The following is a 21189-nucleotide window of genomic DNA, read 5'->3' on the forward strand; positions in this document are numbered from 1 at the left end:
CAACAGCTTGCGCAATCTGGTGTAGAGATAGCAATGGAAAAAAACTTTTTGCACAGAAGAATCCTAAAGAAAAAGAAAATGCCAGGAGAGCAGATGAACTGGAAAAGAACTTCGATATAAGTGAAAATGATTTATTCAGAATAAAAAAACTTCAACGAAAATTCTGAATACAGCTGTTACATGTGTCAGTGATAGATTTCAGCAGCCGAAAGAACTCCAAATACTGGAACCTAAGGACTTTTCAGAAATCAAGAAGAATAGTGTATCTGCAAGAGCTTTCAGAGTTCTTCCGAAAAAAACAAACTAAATATAAAACAGGAGAAAATATACAAAGAGCTCCAGCAGTTCTCTGTCGTGTATTTCACTGTCACAAAACGTTCTCGTTTTTGATGATCCTGTAGAGAATGATGCCCCTGAATCCGTAGAAGATGATGATGATTATGCATCTGAGCATGCTATGGAAGATGGAACATCTTTGGACGGGATTCACGGTAAGAGTGATAATGATGCTGCAAACACCTTGTATAAAAATTGTTTGTCATGTGCAGGGAAAATCTTGCACCAATTTCCGTCAGTCTAGTTGCTTTAATAATTTATACATTGTATACAAACATGCGTTGTCTCTACCATGCACACAAGTGACATGTGGAAGGTGCTTCTCAAAGTTAAAGTCAGAGTAAACAAATCTCAGAGCTAGTTTGTGTGAAGACATTTGGACACATTTTTGCTAATGAATATGGAAAGAGACATGTTAAATTTGGTGTCTGTGAACGAAGTTATTCAGAAACTCCGCGGTTCATAAGCTGAACTGCAAAGAATCTTAACTTTTTAAAATTATTAGTTGTTTCGTGGTTCAGCAGTGTTTATCATTTTCAGTAAAACTGTCGTGTTCATTCCATAGTCAAAAGTTATTATTAGTTGTTTAGTGTTACAATTTTTAGTAAGCTGCCCTGTTCATTCCATAGTAAAAGTTATTCGCTATTATTTTTTTTAGTGTTTCAGCTACTATACAGAGTGTCTCAAAAGTCCCGTGACATACGGTAACTCTCTTATTATCAGAGTTACAACAAAATATAGGCGGTGAAACGGTCTCCAAATATGATGTTTTCAATCTAAAGTGAAAGAGTTTTTCAAATCGGACAAGCCGTTTGGGCTGTACACTCTATATGCGCCCAATCTTACATGAAAATGCAACGTTACCATTTACCCGGACCCACAACATAAATGAATGAAGTTACTGTCTATTAAAACATTATATTTGTAGGCGGTTTCCTCTCTTACATTTTGTTGTAACTCTGATAACAACAGAGTTATCCATGTCAGGGGACTTTTTAGACACCCCGTGTGGCAATGCAATAATAATTATAAAATATTCTCTTGGAAGTTTGTTTCTGGAAATTCTGTGCTTGCTGTGTCATCAAATTTTCAACGACCAATGATAAATTATAGCTTGCAAAAACTATCAAGTAACAACGAATTTACAACTGCACAACGCGATGTCTCATCGCAGATGTTCATTGTACGCAGTGGCGCAACCAGGATTTTATTTCGGGAGGGGCCAAGAATATCCAGTACAGTAGTCTGCAAACGACGTGCTGCACCATTTGATGTGGACAAAATTGAAATTTTGAATTCTCCTCATTACAAGCAATTTAGTTATCCTTATTATTAACATGCTAAAAAAAACCTTAAAATGAAAATTCCAATTCACAAATTCCCTATTATTAACGGTTACAAGTTTTAAAATTTGCGCTATAATAAATATTTTGAACATCTTTATTTTTGCATAAAATGACGCACTCTTTACTAACATTTATTACTCTAAGAAATTAATGTAGGGGTTTTCACTGGGTATTTCTCCTTTCGTACAGTGCTTTGACTTAATTCAATATTCATTTATGCTTTGATCTATTTTGAAATTTCACCAAAATTTGTCTGCAACGCTGCTGTATAAGATAGATCAGGTTTGCTTCGGAGAGGGCATGGGCCCACGAGTTCATAGCTCGTTGCGCCACTGATTGTACGTTATTTTAGAAATTGGTGTTATAGTCTGAGCTCCGTCCATAGTAACCGCGGCCTAGGCCCTAATACACCCAGTCCGCCTATGACGGAAGTGCAAGCAAACTTTCATGGAGAACGACTTAAGCGATAGCGATTGTTCCAAAACAATCAACAAGCAAACAAAACTAATATTATCATTCAAATTTCCTATTTGTTATTAATAACCACAGATATATTTCCTTCATTTGCATAAACACTTCAACTTACTAAGGGGACACAACCCTCTTTTGCATGATTGATCTCCACTCTTGCTTTGATCTCAAGCTTTTTACACGTGGAACCGTATTTACCGGGCCCTTTGTACGCGGGGGCTTTCTGACTTGTGCCTTTTTGACGCAGGGTCCTTTTGACTCGCACCCAGTTGACGCCTGGCCGTTTTGACCCGTGCCCTATTGTAATGGTGCTCCTTTTGATCAGGGCCCGTTTGACGAAGTTTCTTGTTGACTCTGGCCCTTTTGTCGCAGAACCCTTTGGATCCGGACCCTTTTGACGCAGCGTCCTTATAACTCGGCTCCTTTTGTTGCAGATCCTTTTTGACCCGGGCCCTTTTAACGCAGAGCCATTTTGTCGCGGAGACCTTTTTACCTAGGCCCTTTCGACACAGAGCTGTTTTGACTCGGGCATTTTGTAGCGGGCCCCATTTTGACTCGGATCCGTTTGACGCAGGACCCTTTCGACTCGGATCCTTTTGTCGTGGTACTCTTTTGACCCAAGCCCTTTTCATGAGGAGCGTTTTGATTCGGCCCCTTTTGACTCGGGTCCTTTTGTTGCGTAGACCTTTTGACCCAGGCTCTTTTGACTCGGATCCTTTTGTCGTGGTACTCTTTTGACCCAAGCCCTTTTCATGAGGAGCGTTTTGATAGGAGGCCATTTGACTCGGGTCCTTTTGTAGCGGGGCTTTTTTCACTCGGGCCCGTTCGACGCAGAGCCCTCGCGACTCGAGCCTCTTTGTACTGGGAACCTTTGACTCGGGCCCTATTGATGAGGGGTGTTTTGATTCGGGTCCGTTTGACGCGGGGCATTCTGACTCGGGTCATTTTGTCGTGGGACCCTTTTGACACGGGCTCTTTAAATGAAGGGCGTTTTGATTCGGGTCTTTTTGACTCAAACCCTTTTATTGCGGAGAGGTTTTGACCCGGGCAATTTTGACTAGGGCCATTTTGACTCGGGCCCTCTTGTAGCGCGGCACCTTTTGACACGGGTTCATTTCAGGCAGGTCTCTTTTGACTCGGGTTCTTTTGTCGTGGGACCCTTTTGACGCGGAGCTTTTGATTCTTGCCCTTTTGACTCCTACCCTTTTCTTGCGGAGAAGTTTGACCCAAGCCCTTTTTTCGCGGGTCCCTTTTGACTCGTGCCCTTTGTAGAGGGGCCACTTTTGACTTCTGCTCTTTTCTTGTGGAGATCTTTTGACCCGGGTCCATTTGACGTGGGAAAGTTTTGACTCGGGCTCTTTTGTAGCGGGACTCTTTTGATCCTGGCCATTTTCATGAGGGGCGTTTCGTTTCGGCCCTTTTTGACTCGGGCACTTTTGTTGCGGAGACCTTTTGAACCGGGCCCGTTTGACGCAGGTCGCTTGGGACTCAAGCCCTTTTGTCGTGGGACCCTTTTGACTCGGGTCCTTTTAATGAAAGGCGTTTTGACTCGTGCCAATTTTTGCGGAGACCTTTTGAACCGGGCCCTTTTGACGCCGAGCCGTTTACCTCGGGCCATTTTGCAGCGATGCCCCTTTTTGACCCGGGGCCTTTTGACTCGGGTTATTTTGTCGTGGGTCTCTTTTGACCCGGGCTCTTTTTATGAGGGCCGTTTTGATTCGGCCCCTTTTGTTGCGGAGGCCTTTTAGCCCGGGCCGTTTGACTCGGGTTCTTTTGTAGCAGGGCTCTTTTTCAGCCGGGCTCGTTTGAAGCAAGTCCCTTTTTACTCGGGCCCTTTTGTCATGGACCCTTTTGATGAGGGTCGTTTTGATTCGGGCAATTTTGACTCCTGCCCTTTTGTTGCGGAAACCTTTTGACTCGAGCACTTTTGTTGCGGGGTCATTGTGGTCTGGCTCTTTTCTAACATGGTCCATTTTGACTCGGGCCCTTTTGACTTGGGCCCTTTTGTTTCGGAGACGTTTCGACCTGGGTCCTTTTCACATGGGCCATTTTGACTCGGGCCCCTTTGTAGCGGGGCCTCTTTCAACCCGGGTCCTTTTGAAGCAGGGCCGTTTTGACTCGGGTCCTTTTGTTGCGGGCCATATTGACTCTGGCCTTTCGGTCTTTTCCCTTTTGTCAGGCCCTTTTGACATGGAACCTTATATATAACGCAGCAGCTGAAATACCTGGGGCAGGGGGCCTGGGGGAGTATGAGTAAATCGAAGGTAGATCGATCCAGGGCGCAGTAAAATTAATCACATCACTGTTCATATCAATTTATTTTTTCTTTCGACATATCTGGAGATCAGTGTTCTGACTAATAGCCTACAGCGGCGAAAGACGATATACGTTATCAGTGTTATGACTGTTAACGTAATATATATAGGGAATAAAACGAAAAACTCTATATCGGTCTCCCCCCCCCCGTTAGAAAAAATCCTGCGGGTGTTAGTGATTATGATGTTGCTTAGTTACTGTATTATATTATTCTATACACGGAATAAATACTTATGTGTTTTATATAATAATAAGAACCTGATCTACATTTATTACGGCCCTTGCTTTACGACAACGAAACATATTCATGTTCAGCGTAATCAGTTTCCATTCACAAATAATTACATTGAGGCGAATGAAATAATTCAAGCCCGAACATGTCGTAGTAAATTCCTGAAGAGTGAAAAGCGCAAGTAGCAGTTGTTAGCAGTTTTTAACTTAACATATAAGACAATAATTTGAAAAACTGAGAATACAAATTTTTTCAGAGATGACAGTGCACTGATGCTTTAAATCTATGCCCTTACTCTCTATACCTACGTTATTTCCCTAGTCAAAATAAAAACTCTTCAAAATTAATAAAAATTTCTTATGCAGCCATCCCTTCCTTAGAGTACTGCGGTGTCACATACCCGTCACGGCGATGTAAAGGCACTTTTGGCGACGAGGATACCAATGACTAATATGGGACTACAGCCCCCTTCGAAGAGCATAATAAATTCAATATGATTGTTCTTACGCAAGGATTTACTGGCAGGAGCTAAACATTTTTTATAGTTAATGGGAAATTTGTCATTATTTTTTAAAGAAAATGTTTGTTTAAAAAAGAGTCTTAGTAACAATAGGATAATACCCCTGTGTTGTTCTCCTTTCAGGGGCACGGACTCAGAATTTCTTTTGCCTAATGGGAGTGCCAATATGAAACGTTGGAAGTAGTTTTCTCTAATTCAGTGGTTCTCAAACTTTCCAATAACGGGGACCCCTTGTTCGTTCGGAAAGTGATCTGTAGGTCCCCTTGCAACGCTATTTGAAATAGATGGAATTACCACTGAGAAGAAAAAGATCAAGGAAAATAATGAAATAATTAGTTTATTCTAAATATACATGATTGTTTCCTAGTTAACGAAATTTCAATTGAAAATACAGTAATCTTCAAGACTGAAAATCAGTCTTTTTTCTTAAAGGATACCACTTCGTAAACAATGTTCTCAAATGTGCGATCACTAATGTGAAGAATGATTTTTTTTTTCATAATTACGTTGAAATCTGGAATAGGTTTTGTCACCATCAATCTTAGGTCCGATTCCACACCAAGACGATTTCATTTCTAGGTTTTAATAATGCAAAGAGCAGAAAATTTATGCTCACTTAAGTAAGTGGTAGGGGAAGCCATCAAATGTTGTGATGCCTTTTCATACAACTCTTTATACTCACAGCGCACAAGCAACCAAAAGTTACAAAGTTCATTTTTTAAAAGTTTATCCATGAATTCCCAAGATAGTTCCAATAGCTGTTCTTTTCTGTGTTCGAGACATTCATAATTTGTACGTCATGTATTTCTACTATCACCGACCCGAAGCTCACTTTGAAAATTTTAAAAAAGACATTTGGAAGAGAGAGACATAATATCAAACTTTATTAACCAACCCTCGTATATAAGGAACAATCTCGAAGCGTTCATCATCAGTTTTGTATTTCGTGCATCTGTGTTGGTAGGTCTCATTTTGATATTTACGGCCATATATGGTCGAGGAACAAGGACTGTTCACGTGAGAGTTACATGCTTGGTAAATGTCCTTTTAGGTCTGATTTTGGGACAATCACTTTCAACCTACGCACTTTTAATACCAAAAGCTCATTGCACAATAATTCTGATCCCGACGCTAGGAGCGAAAATCAGGATTTTCCCGTTGACCATATACAAGCTTTGGTTTGCTAAATAGGACTCTCACTCTGTGTTTAGTACGCGTGCCTGTTTGTTACTTCGAAGAGCACTCACCAAGGCGTGTGGGGTGCCGTGTTCTAAAGATAATACGCGCTCCCCTTGTATGGGTTGAGCTTCGCACGTTGAATCGCCGTTGGCATATGTGAGAGTTAATTTTCAGAGTTTATCAACAGTGATATGTTACGCATCTGTACAAAAAGGTCATTCTAACAGTGTGTCGAATTCTCATATAAAGTGACTCGTAATACGTGTTAGCACTTTAACATTCGATTGTGGCCTCAACTCGGATAATCGTTTTATTCCTGCCAGTAGGGAATTACTAACCTTCAAGACTAGTTGACGCAGATCCGAGCTTATTTCGGCTCTAGTACAGGAACTTTTGTGGATGTTGTTTACATCTAGCGGATTCGACGCCAGGACCCGAGTTGTACACTCTAAATACAGTACCCACTATTTCAGAGGTACAAAACGGCCTTTCTGTACCCATGAATTTAGCAGGTACATGGTACCCAAGAGGTAGCAGGTACAATGTACGTCTGATTTTTTAGCTACAAATATTTTTCATGGGTACTAAAACTCCTAATTTCAGGGGTACATGTATAGTCAGAAACAATATCAATAAAAGTCGCAATCACTCTGATTAACATAAATATGCTAAAAAGAAATGTGATGGTTCTGTATAAAACTTAGGTGGGCTCGTGAAAACTATCGTAACGTGAGTCTCTTGCCCATTTCACAAGTAGAAATATTGGTTTAATCTATTTAAAATAATTAATGGAAACAAGGGTCATGTGATGAATCACCTTTAAGACTAGATTTCAATAGAAATTCAAAGGCAAAGTCAGATTTTCAGTATTTGTTCCCTGCTACTTTTCAGAGATGACTTTATTAATGATATTGAAATTAGGAACAATATGAAACTGGTTACATAAACAGTAATAATGAAAACTGGTTTTTTTCGATAAAGTTCTCATGAAATAGCATCACAAAATGAGGTGGGCTCCATTTTCCATTTAAGATTATTTTCAGACAAATTCAACAGGGCTGCCTCCAGAATGGCCTACAGAACACATTATACTGCTAGAAATTTTCCGCATCCAACTAAACCAATTTACAATTATTCCTCTTTTACTTCAGAATATACAGTAATCAAGGTGGCTCTAACTTTGACTTACTTTGTACCGTCTCATATATGAATATACCTTGTACTTTGTTCCTTATTATAAACACAAATATTTATTCGATTTGAAATGTTTGAATACATTTTATATTAATACTAAAGTACGGCCATTCGCCCTACTGGAAGGACGCGCCTCCTGATTTAAAAATGGAGAATCTGTCCTCCCGGAAGAATATAAAACTCCTATAAGAGGTATTATGCAAAAGAACGAATATCAGTGTGATATTATCCATCAAACATCACCTTCGGAAAGCATCTCACCTTTAGTGAACGAACAATCGTAACTTTTTTTTTTTAAGATTGGATGCCATACAGAACTGAGACTTCTCTTTTTTCTTAGTGATGCTTTCTATGCTGCCACAAATATACAAAGTCCTCTTAACTGTGGGAAAATATTGTAGTTCCTTTTGGACGTTCAGTCCTTTCTGAAGGATGTTTAAGTTACAAGTTTTCTGATGAAAGTAATGAAAATACTTAAAAATACCATCGATTATATTTTCGACATCAAAGCTCTGCTTATATCAACCCAGATAAAACAACATAACAGCTGAGCAATGCAAATACCTTCCATTAAAAGCTAAGCTTTTAGCTTTTGATAAAACTTATTTTCTTTGTTCAGCTGTTATTTTATTTTACTTGGGGCAAAATGCCACATATTCTTCTTCAAGCTGTGGATTAGGAAAAAATGAAGAATATTTCAGTTTGCGCGTGCGGACTCACACCGATTAAAGCATCCGAAATTGAATAAAGCAGATGCGGAAGCTACGCGAAAAATTTCAAGAACAACCAAGGACCAGACTGGTTTGTTGAAATTAGGGGAAGGGGCGCTGATAATGCAAATTTGATGTTTTAACCTTATTGTTCACAATTTTTGCTGCTACATTATATAACCTTATTAAATAATAAATAAACATTCTTATTTTAAAATGAAGTGCTAAAAATACTTGATATACAGGAACATAATTCAAGTAATACAAAACAAGTTTATTGCTATTCTTTAAGTGTTATTCTTGCAGTTGTTTTCGTTATAATATTTAGTATTTTATATGGTTTCTGCAGTACGCTGCGTTTAATATTTCTTTGTCACATGTCAAAATTTTTTTGCAAGTCCCAGAAATTGTCCAAACCATGTTGGGTATAATAAATTCTTAACGTAATAAATACATAAGAGCAGCAGGGATGTCTCTTCGATATCACGGCTGTTTCTCCATTTCCTTTCCACAGCATTTTGGACTCGGCAGTATAGAATAGGGTTGGTCCTTGAGGCTTTCAAGGTTTCTGGAAACGATGCCTGTAATATATATATCCAAAGGAATGAGTTTAGATATGTTTAATAAAATACAAAGAACACAGTACATATTTAAATAAAGAAATAAAATCACGAAATAACAATGCTGTGCAAAATATGCAATAATTATCTTATCCAGTGTAGCTACATCTAAATTGAAAAGTTGTTTACATACTATCGTTATGTAGACGACACGTTAATTCTCTATAAAGACAACAAAAAAATAGAAGTACTCCTTAGAATGTTTAACAATATTAATTTTAAAAATGAAATATGTTATACTTTGGTACGTTGTTTTAGTGGTAACATACTACAAAAACTTATAACTTTACTTTGAAATTTGATTGTTCTTGGTAAAATTCTGAATTTTCGTCAGAGTTTGTCCATGTGAGCGCAGCTCAGCCAAAAAAGGTGTTTTTTTCGGGTTGGAAACACATGAAAAAAACCCAAAGGGTTATTGAGCTTTTGATGAGTATATTAGTCATACAACTAAGCGGATCACATTGAAAGTGATTTTTACAAAATTTGGACTTTTAGGCATACTACATCATTCAATATATACTAATTAAGTCTTTTCTAGGACCTTTCTAAAGTACTGAATGAATTTTTAAAAACTCAGCTTGAGATAATTATGGAATTAGTTGAGATAATTATACAAATTAATGTACAGATTATGCTTATATTTGAAATAAATGAAGTCTTTGAGTATTACGTCCCATGGTTATGATTTGTGGGCTAAAAGAGGCTGTGATGAAGAGAAATGAACGAAATGGTGAAATGAAGAAAGTGGGAGGAAACAGGAGAACCCCGAGAAACGGTGATTGTCCTCCACAAAGTCCACATGGCGCGAGCTGGGATCGAACCAGGGACCCCAAGAACCGGAGGTGAACGCTCTACCACTGAACCACCGCGCCCCCTTGTTGCAAATTATGACAATGAGAATCTTGAAATATAAATCACATTTTAACAATTTTACCCACTTACATTTAGATATTTTGAAAAATAAATTAAGTCCGAGAAAACCGATACAGGCGTAGGTGACCCTGATTTTAGTAGCTCTCGACTTTGTCTGGGTACGATGCTATTAGCTGTTAAGTTCCTAAAATCCACAAACAACCATGCTCCAGTGAGAATCGAACCTGGAACATTGAAGTAAGCGGAATGATACTTAAAAGCGCACGGCTACTGCGGTCAACTCTCGTTCTCATTTACAAAATCAAGCAAAAGATGCTACAAGACTTCTTTCTGAACTGCAAAATTGGTTTCAAGGTACTTTTAAATTCTTATGTGCAATAGATGTAATCTGTTGGTGGTAGAAGGATGTCAGAAGGAAAAGAAAAAGTGTATACAATTAAAATATATTAAAAAACTACAGTAATTCCGTGGGAAAAGAGCGGCAGATCGCGGAAAGATCTATGTAACTTTAGATAAGTATGGTTTCATGTGTTAAAATTAGAATTTTTGAATCAATATACAATGAATTTTATGTTGAGCATTCACTGATAGAGCAATTCCAGCAATTTCTTCGAAAGTGATGTGTGATTGGAAAACAAAACTAGTACACGTGATTAAAGGCATTGGTACAGTAATTAAATAATTGGAAGTTTACTAAATGTAATAAATGTATACAGGTACCTATAATTATTATTGCTCTTTAAAGATAGCAACACATTACCTTTTTAATGGTAAGAGAACATTCACTTGATTTTTAAAATATCAAAGCGATTATTTATTAAAACATACTTCGATTTTGCTGCTATCTATGTCTCATAAAATAACGAATTACTTATTGAGGTTACAACGCAAAGGCGAAGATTAATCAAATTGCGGTCCCAATTCCAAGCACTTCTATTCAAAAAAAAAAAAAAAAAAAAGAAGAAGAAGAAGAATATCCCTCTGTATCCTACTGCCATATTACCAGATTTTACTACAATGCATGAGTATTGCATAAACAGGCTATTCAAAATTCCTTCTCCAATTTACTGTAATTACTGATGACGATCTTAAAGACATCCGAAACATTGATGTTGCGATTTCTAATAAATTTATTTTCAAAATAATAAAAAATTGCAAAAGATAAAAATAAATGGTTAAAATTTCGTACAATACTATTACCTATGTTAAAGGGTTTAAAAAGTCGACACTGGCCGTATTTAAGGCACCATTACAGCATTTGCCTAGTACGACTGAGATAAACCAGGGATAAGCGGTTGCTGAGCGCGAACCCAGGAACTTCCTAAAACGAAGCCAACGCTCTACTCAACTGCCCTACGGTCACTCGCTAATATAAAGCAAAACTTTAATATAATTACCCCTAACTCAAGTTCATTTGGAACGACACGGGTTTGTTGTTTCTCTTTTGTCAACAGTTTTTGTTTCCTTCTTCCTCTGTCAATCTTCTTATGAAAATACCTTACGAAGAAGAAGAGCAGAGAACTGTCACTTTTATTTTACCAATAATGAACTAATTCTTAATTATAAATCAAAATAAAAGTTAGTGTGCTTTAAATATGAAGCAACACATTTGTATTATAATCGCGCTATTTATTCCTATTGCATCAGACAGCTAAACATTTTCCTAGTAATCGATGTCTACTTTCGGAAAAAGATCTACTTTCATATCACTGTGTTGCATAAGGACGTTAAGGCCAAATAAAATTATTTATATCCATATGTAATCTAAATAAATTAAGAAATTTATTTAATCCAAAACACCACTTGAAAAGAATTTTTTTTGCTGACCCTGTGTAGCAGACAGATACTGGCACCAAACAAAATATTTCCCACCAGCTGTATCGAGTAATATTATATGTTAGTAGCGTAAGTAATTTTGGGGGTCTTATAAATTACACACGAGTAGAATCACAGTATTTACAAATTGTTGAGTGGGTCAGGAAAGTTTAACGAAATTATATTTGTCTGTGTGTTTAGTTTGAGATATTGTATTCCCTATTTGAGTTTGTGATACTGAGCAAGAAACACTGAAATTTCGAAGGAACCGTATATTTTATTTTTGTTTGGCCAAGTTTAAGCTATCACCGTTCATAAAAAAAGACAGAAGAACTGTGTAAGTTGTAGGCCCAGTTGCTAAATTTTCCTTCGATCGCTTTTACGTTTTTTTCCTACGAACTCTTGTGGAATATCAGCTAGGGCCAGGTTAATTTAAGTCCTTTCAGTTTTCGTCGTTACTTTCGTGATATAGGCCTATGAGGTGAGGGAAAGGATAACCCCTCCCCCATGACATTGCGAGTTTTATTTGCCGCATTTTGATAAAACCGCCTTCTCTGTGTGCACATTGTGTATGTTTTTTGTCATGTACTTGTACAAGGACTTCGAGGTATTCGTAGAAGGTAGAGGGGTGCAACGTTGTGACTGGTGTCCGAGGGAGAAGGGGGAATTTGTGTTATATAGAGATGTAAAAAAAGCCGGTTTTTTTTTGAATCGATGGTTTCTTCACATAAATAGCCGGCTTTTTTGGGAAAAAAACGAGAATTTTGGAAATTTTGGCTTTTTTCATTTTCATGATTTTTCTATCTAAATAGCTTTCTTATAGTATACTAACTAACTAACTAACTCTATGGCCTATGGAACCCGGAGGTTCAGTGCCGCGTTCACAAAAGCTCTCCACTGACTTCTATCCTTAGCTAATTGCATCCAGTTTCTACTTTGCATTCCTATCTCTGCGAGATCCATCTTAATATTATCCTCCCATCTGCGCCTAGGTCTTCCTAATGGTCGTTTTCCTATGGGTCTACCAGTAAAGACTTTGAAAGCGTTTCTACTTTCTTCCATTCTAGCTACATGACCTGCCCACCTAAGCCTCCTAGACTTGACGACCCTAACAATGTTGGATAAACCGTATAAACTATGTAGTTCCTCGTTATGAGTTTCCGCCATTCCCCATTCTCGTTCCTCTTGGGTCCGAATATTCTTCTCAGGATCCTGTTCTCAAATATTTTCAGTCTATGTTCTTCCCTCAGAGTAAGCGACCATGTTTCGCAACCATACAGAACAACAGGCATGATTATCGTTTTATATATTTTAAGCTTCAAATTCCTCGACAGAATTCGCGACGACAAGAGATTTTGAACCGAATAGTAACACAAATTCCCTGCTTTTAGTCGACATTTAATTTCTTCGTGAATATGATTTTCGTCTGTTAATATTGATCCTAAATATTTGAAAGTATCCACTTTATCAAAAGTATTATTTAATATTTTAACGCCTCCACAATTTGCAGTACTACGGCCGCGACGCACTTCCATGTATTTAGTGTTCTCTGCATTTACTTCTAAACGCATGTCCCTGCAAGCGTTTAATAAGATCTCTGCATTTATTTCTACTGTTCTCCTATCATCCCCTATTAAATTTACACTTCCCCTTCTATTCGATTGGGTTCTGGAATATACGGTTCTGCGGTGTGTATCTCCTTTTCTCCACGCACATTAGTTTTTGGCTGCGTGTTCAGCAAATCGTCAAAGAAATCTTTCCATCTATTTAAGAGGCTATCCGTATCAGTGAGAACTGTTCCGTCAGATTTCTTTAAAATATAAGCACGAGGTTGATAGCCTTTCTTAAATTCGCTGATCTCTTTATACATGTCCCGAATATTTTTATTTTTACTATTATCTTCAAGTTCCTTAATTTTAGCTTTCAAAAAATCGCGTTTCTTTGTTCTAAAAGTTTTGGAAGTTTTTCGCCTGATATGTGCAAAATTTTGTGTAGTTATTTCATTCGGATTTTGTAGCCACCGTAATTTTGCCTGTTTTCTCTTCTCTGCTAATTTAATGCATTCTTGGTCGAACCATGGTTTGTTCCTACTTATTTCCGCGTGTCTCAATTTTTCTATTGCTGAACTTTTAATGCTATCTCTAATTGCAATCCAAGTATCCTCAACACTAGTGCACTCCGAGACTTCTAAAACCGAGAATCTATTCGAAACTTCAATCTGGTATTTCTCTCTTACCTGGCTCTCTTCTAATTTCTTTAAATTAAATCTCTCCGTTTTCGGACATTGAGTATTACCTTTATTCAACGATAATCTCTCCCGTATTATCGCTGCTACCAGGTCGTGATCAGTGTCACAATCAGCCCCTCTAAATGACCGGACGTCAATTATGCTAGATTGTCTTCTTCTATCTACTAAAACGTGATCAATTTGATTATGTGTTTTTCCGTCTGGTGATGTCTAAGTGTATTTATGAACGTCGCGATGTGGGAATTTTGTACTCTTCACAATTAGGTTTTTGGATGTTGCAAAGTTCACGAGTCTAACACCGTTGTCATTACTTTCCTTATGTAAACTTTCGTTCCCTATAATCGGTTTGAAAATATCCTCTCGTCCTACCTTCGCATTGAAATCCCCTAATAGAATCTTCATATGGTATCGCGGGAGTTGGTCAAATATCTGTTCCACTTCTTCGTTAAAACTATCTTTTATATCGTCACCCTTATCTTCAGTTGGAGCATGTACATTTAAAACAATAATATCACACCACCGTCCCTTAAGAGTAATAAAAGAAAGTCTGTCAGTAACGAATTCAACCCGTTTAATTGCTGGTAATATTCGTTTGTGAACGAAAAACCCTGTTCCTAACTGGTGATTTTTATTTCCTTCCCCGTAAAATAACGTAAAATTTCCGGAATTATCAGATCCATTTCCTTCCCACCTAACTTCCTGAACTCCTACTAAGTCCATCCTGTATTTCTCTAACTCACTCGTTACAGATTTTAACGCGCCTGCCCTATAAAGACTTCTAATATTTCATGTTCCAAACCTCATGTCCATTTTCTTTTGCTGATGTCGTGCCAAGTTATCAGTCCTTGTCCGAGGCTTTTATGAATGTTTCTGAACAAGTACCTTTTTTTAAAGGACGAGGGTGTTAGCCTTACCCAAACCCCCAAGCTGGAGGACCACTCCTAGTCGTCTGTCCGCGACTGCTTATTCAGTATATTCGCAGCTAACCTCTATATCTAGAGGCCTTCTCCTCGATCCGCAACCTGAGGACGCGCCATGCCGTGGTGACAGGAACCCACGTTATTTCTTATAGTATATTCTGTAGTTAGTTAAGAATTCCATGACCTGAATGCAATATTTCGCTCTGAAATTCACCATCAAGATGGATGGAGCACATGTTTTACGAATTAAAGCTAACATGAAGAATGTAGTATTTGAGGGCAATTTTAGAGGCTATTTAACTTTATTTTAACTTTTGAGTTATCGACATCTTTTTTCTTCTCTAGATCATTTTAGTTTGTCATCCATGTTTCATTTCTAAGAGCTTAGTACTCTAGCTTCTAGCACAAAAGTTAATCTTGCCCGTTTTTCTATTTATCCGTCAAAGCATACGTTTTTCAATATACCCGTCAAACCGTACTTCCACATTTCTGTTAAACTGTAGCTGTGAAGTGATTTAGCAATAATTTTCCGAACGCAATCTTGAATACCAATTTATACAAATAATCAGTAGCGAATTTAGAAAAGTACTTTAGGAGGGGTTTTTCTGATTGTTTCGTTTTCTAAAAAGTTCTAATTTTATTTGGGAGGTGCTTGAAGTTTATGAGTATAGGCATAACTAATATTTCGTTTCGTTTATATGTTTAGCAATAATCTTCCGGATACAACTTTAAAAATAATTTTATACTGAGAATCAAAGGCGGACTTAGAAAAGTATTTTGGGAAGGGTTTTTCTTACTAATGTTTAGTTTTCTAAACAATCGTAATTTTTATTTGGCGAGAGCTTAAAGTTTATGAGTAAAAGCATAACTAATAGATATTTTGTTTGTTGCACACATTCCGTAACTTTGGGGAACGGGCTTCGGTCCGAGAGACCGCCCCCTAACCTTCGCAAAACCGTCTTTGCTGATAATTAGTAATAATAACGATTTATAAACAATAAGAAGGGAAGTCGGCCAACTCACGGTACACGCACTATTTCTACATTCACAGATGGAATGAAGAAAAGCATTGTCAGAATGGTCGAATGCTGGTTGAATCCCGGACTTCCCGATAGAAGCGTAAAAGTTAATCACTCAGTCATGTCTGTCGTGCAGTTGTATTTAGCTTAACTTAAATGAAGATTACAGGGGAAAAGGGAGGTAAGTCAGTTGTTTATGATTTTACACAATTGACCTTTTTTCCACTGACTTACCTACTTCTTCCCCTGTAGACGAAGTCTTTAGCATTAAATTTCTTAGTGACTAATTTTCTGTTTACCGTGAGATTTAATGCACGCTAACTACACCTTTCAGGCTAGATTATTCTGTTGTTAACTCATTTTCGACCATATCTTGACTTACCTCCATTTTCCCCTGTAGTCTTCAAATATATTCCGTAGTCCTTTTTTTGGGGGGGGGGGATTCCGTAATGATATGTTGAATCCCTCTTGTTAAAAATTCAGAAAACTTGAGGATTGGGTAAACCGTGATGGTGGTTATATAAAACGTAACTGTAGAATTTCAAGAATATACAAAACCAAAAGCTCTAGATGTGCAGCCTTTACGTGTATGATATAAAACTAAGTATTTCTCGTATGTTTTATTCTAATTTTATCTTGTTTCAAAAAGAGGGTTTGGAATATTTTGAAGTAAAAATACTACATACTATTTTGCTAGTTATTTGTGTATTTTTTTTTTAAAAAAAAAGAAGTGTTTACTTTTAGGGTGGGCTGTTTAACCAACTTTTTTTAATAACTGGTTTAAACCATAAAAATAAAAAGAATGAAAAATGCGAATCGTGTGAACGCCATGGTGACCCTTCCAGATATCAAACCACCTGCAATAGTTTTATTTCCTTTTCACCTTTTAAACAAGGTGTCTCATGATCAATTCTCGGTCGAACAAACCAAGTAGCGGTTTGGATGTCACTTTAAGCGAAAGTCTTCTCCTTGATAACTTCGGTATTACGTAAAGATGTTCAGCCTAAACGTACAAAACGATACCAAATTGTATATTTTTCCTTGAATGAATGCCTGTTGTTTTATAAAGAATCCAAAATTGCTTAAATATATTGATAGAAATTGGCAAAATTTATCGATTGCCTACGTAGCTTCCAGCATTAGATTGGATTGCACTTTCAATGATATCTATGTATTAAATTTATAATTTAATACCTCAGTTTTAGCGTACTGATTATGATACGTTGACCTTTCAATTTTACATGCAAAGCAATAACAGGGATTTCCCGTTATTGTCTTACATTTCAAGTAATGACGGAATTTTCCCAGTGGCTAGGGCGGGAGATTCTCAATTTAAGAAATTTACTGACCGGGCTTTTTTAAGCGTATGGGAGTTCTTCCGGCAAAATCTCGCTGTTGCATAATAACACAAAGGCGAAGCAAACTTATTTCTGTGAATATGTAATATAAATACATAAAGCAAAAAATCTAAATAAAAAACTGGTTTAAACCAAAAAAGCCTGGTTTAAACATCCCCCCAAAAACGGGTTTTTGGCATTTTCAAAAACAACCATGGTTCTTGTCAACTCTGCTTACTTTTGTATATAGAAGGTTAAAAAAATCTTATATACATTGGTTAATCCTGTGGAATTCATAATGCAAATATGTTGAAGAAAAATTGTTTGAAATATCTTTTAGAAATTCATAGTTTGTTTTCGAGATTTTATATCAGCACCAACCACTAATTAAATGACTTTTTGTGTTATAGAGAAGCGAAACAAAGTCTCCTTTATCAATTTAAAGCAGAATTTTGAGAAAAAGCCCAAAATTTCCCAAGCAAAGAAGCGAAGCAGAAAAAACCGAGTTTTTTCCAAAAACGCCGGTTTTTTCCGAGCCCTTGCTTCTCTAGCATTATATCGAGCCCTACATGAAAACACAAAAAAGTACCAAAGTGTACTGCACTTGGTTAGATTACATTACGTTACTTGAGGCTAGGTCAGGTTCAGTTACCTTCAAAACAGAGCCATGTAAACTTTTAGGATTTACATGGCATAAAAAATTACTATTGCGTATAAACACGGCGTCCGGATGTATGCTACAGTGTTGGGTGCGTCCGGAGGAAGCAGGCGTGTCAGCGATGGTGAGTATGCGAGTTGGTAGTGAAACAAATGGTTTTTGGCAATGATACTAGCTTCAATAGGACTTCATATTAGTAAAGCTCCACTTGTAAACAGTATACTGTGTCTTTTACAGAATTTCAACAACTGACATTCGTTATTTTTGTGTAATTCTATAAAACGCAAACAAGGTATGTTAGAATCTTGACATATACGCGCTATTACCACACTGTCTTTTCCACCACTAAATCATATCAAGTGTACTTCTCCGCCAAACAGTCACTTCCGCCTCCGCATACAATATCCCTTACAATATCAAACACAGCCTACAGAAATCGCTATTCCCTTCACCTGACTTTCCCTTACTCTTCCTCTCAAACCAAAATAAATTCTCCAATTCACCCTGTAAATTTCCAAAAATTGGTCCGGCGATACAACACTTACACGGTAAAGTCCTTGCTCAAGCACAAGGTACAGGGATTTAGTAAACGTTACCTTGAACGTAAGCACCAGAAGCCATAAACACAACCTATACAAACCAGTGTAGTGCAAGGTGCACGCAACCATGTGTATGGAATACTTACCCTTGCACTTTCAATTCCATACTCTTGATTTTCCTACATACGTTAATGGCACCCACGGAACAGTCGGAATATTATTCAGATAAAGTCACGAAAATTAGCATGTTGTGCATGTTTTTTTTTAAAAAAACTAGATTTAAAATGTACATTTTGTAATCAGCTTAACCATGAAAAATTGTTTCAAAGGAACTATGGCATAAATTACTGTTTGACTACTGAAATATAATATACATTTTAGACAAGTTAATTCATTTAAAATATCCAGATACAATTATAAATACAAAATATTCCATTTACTTTTATATGTGACTCGTTTGATTGGTTGTTGGAATCTTTCCAATCTTCATTCAAATAATGCGCAGACAACACATCAACCGAAAACACACAGTATGGCGTATGTTCATGTTACCTTATTGCCATGGATACATTCTTCGGTACAAATTTACTGTACCCATAAATCTTCCATGTACCCACTAATTCATGGGTAAGAGGCTGAGATGCGTTGTGTACCCACTAAAGTCTTCGGTACATTGAATTCTCATAGGTACGTCGGCGAAGTACCTTCTATTTCATGGGTACTTGTGCAAAATCATGAGTACTGTTTTTAGAGTGTTTCAGCAGTGGAACAACTGACCGGTCGAAGATTTATCGTGAGTAAGTGAAACATTCATTATTCGAGCCACCTAACCACTTTTTAATGAAGGAAAGCAAATAGAAATGAAATGAAAGGTTGAAACCATCAAATAAAATTGAACAAATCTACTTGACCGCTTGAATCTCTTAATGTTCTCTTTATTTGTGTAATTCAGATTCAGCAACACATTCTTTGCACAGTTTAATTAGGTTTTTTTGAGTTGTATCGTAAAGTGGTTTCTTTATTATTCGTTAATATTTGTGTTGAAATTAATAATTTTCACATATTTCTATTTTACGGTCAACCGTATGTGCCCAGCTTCGGGTTTTCGATAAGATATAAGTTCGGATGTAATTGTGATTTGCCCTAGTAAAGCTGGGGTGAATGCTTAGGTTTATAGAGTTTTAACAACGGAAAAAAAACACGATTACAAACACATAGTGACCATGACAGGAAAAAATCATCAATCTTCGGATGTAATTGTGCCCGAAGATACTACTGATTTACTTGGTAAACACGAAAGTATTTAGAACAGGTATTGTAGTGTTTGCGTATAGAATCCAGAGTTTGAGTCACGTAGTATATGTAGCAAACTAGTTAAATTTAATTTCCTTGGAAATAGTTCAAACTTGTGAAAAAGGAAAGAGAAAATAATAAGTAGGCTTTAAAAAATATAAAGTACATTTAATTACTATAGAAATATTACTAGTATAAGTTTTTCGTAAGACATTAAAATATAACATTTTTATCTTTGTTCGCAAAGTTTTCCAACCGTCAACTTCCAATATTACGCACATATGAATAAACACCAATCAGCTGATCACAGCCGAACACACACCAATATAGACATAACCATCTGTTTGCACCTTTATTTATACTTATGCTAAGAATATTGTGAGGAAATAATTATAGGATACGTGTTAAGATATGTTAAAATAATTTAATAAGTTTTGAGAAGTGTCAAAAAAGAGAAGGTTTTGTGCAATTGAAATAATGACACATTAGTTTCAGAAAGTTGTTTCTTTACACTTTGTTGTTGAAGTTAGGTGTTCGTATTTTTCACTTTTATATTGTGAATTAGTTGTTTGTAACTTAAATAAATATAGAGAGTAGAATTACATTAGAACAAATTCAAGCATTGTTAGAGAAACAGTCTGCTAAATTAGAGCAGAAAGTAGAAAATAACAGTGAACCTTTAGAACATAAAATTGAAAGCAATAGAGAATGAGTAGATGAATTAATAGGTGATGCAAACAGTCAATAACAGAATCAGCAAATGAATGTAAACAGTGCATAACGAAATTAGCGAAAGAGTGGACGTAGAATTGAGTTGAATTAAAAAGTAGACTTGATGGTTTGAGTAGTACGATTACTGATTACTGAATTCAATAATACGGTTACTGAAATACGTTTGGAATTAGCTAGCCTAACCAAACGCGTTGAATCACTTAGGGAAGAATATAGGAAAGGTGTTGGGCAATTACGGGCATCCATAAAAGCGGTAGAGATTGAGAGTAGAGAAACCACCGAGGCCCAACAGCGTGATATTGATACTTTGAAAGAGGAAGTGCAAGGGCTAAAAGGCGAAGTAGAGAAAATGCAAGATCACCAAGTGCTCACAGACAGAAAATGCGAGATTGTTAGCTTTTGTATGAATAGACAGGAAAGTGCCGTACGCGAATTAAAAGGATATGTAAAGGAACTCGCGGAAAAGACAGGTGAGATAGGTGAAGAAGTACAAGGGCAAGGCAAATTCTAAAACTTAACAGTGAACGGTCAGATGGAACCACACAAACCTTGGAAAGTTTTAGTGAACACCATAAAGCTACTGTTGAAATGATAATGGAGCATTTTGAGAAATTGCCCGCTGTTACCTTAAAATTCGAACATGATCAAAATATTACTCAGGAAATGCATAGATTAGAAAGAGTAGATCGAGAATTATTAGTACGACAGGAACATATTGATAAATTGCGACAATTGCATATTGATACACGTACGTCACCACGTAAAGAGAATCAGTTGGATCATGAGTACCACGGCTCACATTATCAAAGTGAAGGATTCAAATCCGACGGT

The sequence above is a fragment of the Thermobia domestica genome, chromosome 7, assembly GCF_964235325.1.
Source record: "Thermobia domestica chromosome 7, izTheDome1.hap1.1, whole genome shotgun sequence".
Lineage (NCBI taxonomy): Eukaryota > Metazoa > Arthropoda > Insecta > Zygentoma > Lepismatidae > Thermobia > Thermobia domestica.